The sequence below is a fragment of the Mesoplodon densirostris genome, chromosome 3, assembly GCF_025265405.1.
Source record: "Mesoplodon densirostris isolate mMesDen1 chromosome 3, mMesDen1 primary haplotype, whole genome shotgun sequence".
NCBI lineage: Eukaryota > Metazoa > Chordata > Mammalia > Artiodactyla > Ziphiidae > Mesoplodon > Mesoplodon densirostris.
In genome coordinates, this window is record NC_082663.1 from 156,599,830 (window position 1) to 156,604,518 (window position 4,689).

Below are 4,689 nucleotides of genomic sequence, written 5' to 3' on the forward strand. Positions count from 1 at the left end.
GTCAACTCTAAACATTCTAATATTTTTATAAACCTTAAATTATTTTGTACAGTTAAGTGTAAATGCTGTATGTTTTGTATCAATTGCATAATTATCTTGTTAAGCAAATATGGTCTTGATAATGAATGAAATATAAAAGCTAAAATTAATTTTCCTTTTTTGAGATTAATTACCATTTTTAAAGACCTTTGGAATATCCTTTGTGTCCAGTGATTGATCTTGCCTTTTTGTACATGGAGGTTGACTCTTGGAAGTGATTTTTGTGTTTTGTTTTTTGTTTTTTTTGAGTAAAAGGAAATCTTGACTACTTCATTCTTAAATGAATATTCTTTACTTACCTCAAACTTTCCTTAACTTTAAAAGATTTTTCTGTAATTGTTGAACAGGTAATAAGTATTATTAACTTTAGGTAGGCAGGTATTAGAAACCAAAACCCATAAGAACTGTTTGCTGTTGGAATTTCATTAAATTGTAAGTATTGTGTTCTGTTTCATTGGTTGATGTCAGTGGTGGTAAGTAGCATTCATGGAAAGACATCCAACTTGCGCATCGTAATAGATTAATAAAACCACATACACACATCTTTTAAGATTAAAGTCTAACTGGAAAGTTAGCTTGGAAAGTCCTGTTTTCCAATGGTTATTTATGTAGTTAGTCACAAATGTAGAAATAGGAATTCTGATGACTGAGGTTTTTGTTTTTAATGCCAAATCTTCAGGAGTCTAGAAATTGTCCAGTATCTGTCTCCTTACCATATGAAGTATAAATACTTAAACCTCAGCCTATGAGACTTTATGGCTATTATTAAACAATTTGTATTTATGTTACTGTTTACTGGAAAACAAAAAAAAAAGATGATTTGATCGGAGAACACTTGGGAAGAAAACTGCAGAAGTTTCCAGACCCTGATTGGTTAACATAATGAACTTTTTGTTTGTCTGTAGGTATTTTTTTCTGCTTACCTGTTTACACATGAAAAACTAAGTGGTAGGGGCTTCCCTAGTGGCACAGTGGTTGAGAGTCCGCCTGCCGATGCAGGGGACACGGGTTCGTGCGCCGGTCCAGGAAGATCCCACATGCCGCGGAGCGGCTAGGCCTGTGAGCCATGACCTCTGAGCCTGCGCGTCTGAAGCCTGTGCTCCGCAACGGGAGAGGCCACAACAGTGAGAGGCCCGTGTACCACAAAAAAACAAAAAACAAACAAACAAACAAAACTACATGGTAAATGTTAATTTAGTAAAAAAAAAAACAAAACAAAACTATTGATCAGTCTGCCAGGTAAAAATATTTTTTGTTGTAGAATTCATGATTGCTTATCCAGATAAAGTTTTTTGTTAAAAGTATTCCCATTTCTGAAGTGCATTACCAAAGATTTGAGTTTCATCTGTATTCTGAACATAAGATGCATGTAATTTTTTGGTATGACAAATGGTGATACCAAGTGGGTTTCTCTACATGATCCGCTGGTAGCATTTGCACATATAGTAAAGCTATGTTCCTGACATTGACTAGGAATTTAAGAAAGCTGAAATAAGTTTTGCCATAGAATCACTGCCTAAATTATTCTTAGGCCTCTGATGCAGTCCACATATAGTTCAACTATGTTATATGTTATAAGGTTTTTTTTTTAAAGGAGCATTTGATGTAAAGAAAAGGTTTTTCCTTAACACAGCAATCTCGTTATAGAGATTAAGAAGTCAGCCATCCTTTATTTTCCTCTCCATTTCCATACTGCTAGTGCCACTGTACTACCGAAGCCTCCTGACCTTTCCCTACAAGTGCTCCAGGTTCCCAAATTAATGTTTACTTTCTCCCCCATCAGAAACTCATTCCTTTGGAGTAGCTGATCTCAGGATATAGGAGGAAAGAAAACTATCCACACTCTTTCTTACTAAGAAGTTAATGATTGCTAACCCCTTTCCCTGCTGAAAAGTATTTACATTCTTCACTAAGGGTATTTGCTAGTTCCCAGGCCTAATTCATGGAAGTTTAGGAATTAAAGTGAAACTTCAGTGAATTAGGTAGGATAGAAGAAAAGTTTAGTGGTGAGGATGGTACCTCTGGTATCATATGAGTGTCTCCTGCTAACCTTCCTTCCCATCTTCTGTGAACTCTCAGGTTCCTACTCTTATTTGCCTTTTTCCTTGTACTTCTGGACTCAATTTCTGAAAGCACCAGGTTTTTATTTGACAGTGTTGGGAGCTTCAGCACTAACAGGAAACGTTTAGAATGGCCAGTGTATAAATATGGATCGTTTGTAACTGGGTATTTTCCCTCATGATTTGATGTCTCATCGTTTACTATTTCTAGAAATTCCATTGACGTCAAACCTAGTTTTAAAAGTGCAGCTAAATAGGTTATTTCCAGTGTTTTCTGCTACTGCTTATTTGCTCAGGTGTTCTCATCCATGCATTCATCAAAATTTTTGGAGTAGATGAATAAAATTGACTTACGCAGTTGACAGTAGAAAAATACCCAGTGGAGTTTTGTAGTTTGTACAACTGAAAACTATTCCTCTGAATAATCTTGTAGGGCTTGATGCTAGAGAAATTAGAAATGACTCAGCCACGACTCCTAATAATTGCGGCTGAATTGTGACTTAAACTCAGGTATCCTAGATTCTAGCATTGTGCCTTCTTGTGATAATACACCTTACTGAGTTAAAAACTTCAGTTTGATTCTTGTTCATGGTTCTGTGAAATGGGATGAAATGAATGTAATGGCCAATAGTTTAATTACTTGGATTCCAGTTTTCTCACGTTTTTCTTTAGTAGTTGATACATAGCTTCAACCATCAAAATGGTTAAAATGGTATGATAATTTGAAAATATACTCTGTTTTAAGTAGATAAGCAGATAACCTATATTTAAACTTACCTTGACATCCTGGAATGAAGAAACACTTTATCAGTTAGTGGCCTGGCTTTTTAACTCATTTCCAGTTTGAAATTTCTGATTCCCACAAAATTTGGTGCAAGTAAGGTATTTTAAATTTAAACATCCAGGGACTTACAGGGTGGTGCAGTCGTTAAGAATCCACCTGCCAATGCAGATGGTGCAGGATTGAGCCCCAGTCCGTGAAGATCCCACATGGCGGAAGCACCTAAGTTGGTGTGCCACAAATGCTGAGCCTGAGCTCTAGAGCCCGAGAGCCACAACTACTGAGCCCATGAGCTTCAAGTACTGAAGACCGCATGCCCATGTGCTGCAAGTACTGAAGACCGCATGTCTAGAGCCTGTGCTCCTCAAGAGAAGCCACCGCAATGAGAAGCCTGCACACCGCAACGAAGAGTAGCCCCCACTCACCGCAACTAGAGGAAGCCCACACGCAGCAATGAAGACCCAACACAGCCAAAAATAAATAAGTTTTAAAAAATTTGTAAATCTGAACATCTAGTACTTTGTTTAACAAGCTGCATTTTCAGGGAATTCCCTAGTGGTCCAGTGATTAGGACTCTGCTTCCACTGCAGGGGGCGCTTGTTCAATCACTGGTCAGGGAACTAAGATCCCACATGCCAAGCAGCCAACAACAAAAAAAGGCAACCTTTTGAAATAGAACAAAAGAATTCATGAGTCATTAACAGTATTAATAGCATCAGTAATTGTTGGCTTAGTAGATTGCACGTTTGCAAATAAATAGGTAGAAACAATTTTAATTCTTAAAAGAGTTGATCCAATTGGTTGGTTAATTGGTTTTATTTTTTCCATATTTTCATAGAGGGAAGGTAAAATTTTAAGTCAGGTTGGCTTTACAATTCCTTGGCCAGTCTAGCCTTTGCGGCCAGTTTTATGTTAGTGATTTTTAAAAATAAAATGCAAAAGTTGAATAATGAACCTCTAAATATATATAGCCCAGCTTAAAAAATCAAAAGCATTTTGCAAATTTTGTTTCATCAGTTCCCCAACTTATTTTCCTGTTGCATTTAAGTACAAATGCCATTTACCATTTCATCCATATTTCTGTACTGTATATCTTTTACCATGAGTTTCTAATGCGAGTATCACACCTAATAAAATAATTCCTTATCTGGTAGGGTCTATAAAGTTTCATGATTGTCTAAAGAGTTATTTTAAGTTAGTTTGAATCAGTACCGAGTCAGGGTCCACACATAGCTAATTTGTCTCAGATCTCTTAATCACTATGTGCCTTTTTCTCCTCTTTTTATTTCTTTGCTAATTGAAACTTGGTCATTTGTCTTTAGGGAATTTCCCATATTCAATATTTCATTGCAGTGGTGTCCTTTCCTCTAGTCCCCACTTATCCTGTAAACTGGTAGTTAGTTAAGTTTTTTTTATAGTATTCCTTCTGATAAATACAGAAGGGATGTTAGAAATACACTGTGTTGCTACTCTTTATGAAATACTATATTTGGGCACCAATCATCAGTGGATGCTAAAACCATGAGAGGAAAACTGATGGAGAACTTTATAGTGAAGGGATCAGGCTGAACCTCAGGTTGGCAACCAGATAGATGTGTTGATATGCGTCTGAGGTGATGCAATAGGAAATACACAGCACCTGTGGGGTAACACTGCCTTTAAAACAAAAAAAAAAAAAAATTGAATTTGGATCTAGTCAAGCCTGTAGATTGAAATTGAAATATAAAGAAGCATCCCGATCCTTTTTGTTCATTTCTTACCTGTCTGTAAATTCTTTGGGGTAGCAGGTCAATGAATTAAAAGAGCTCA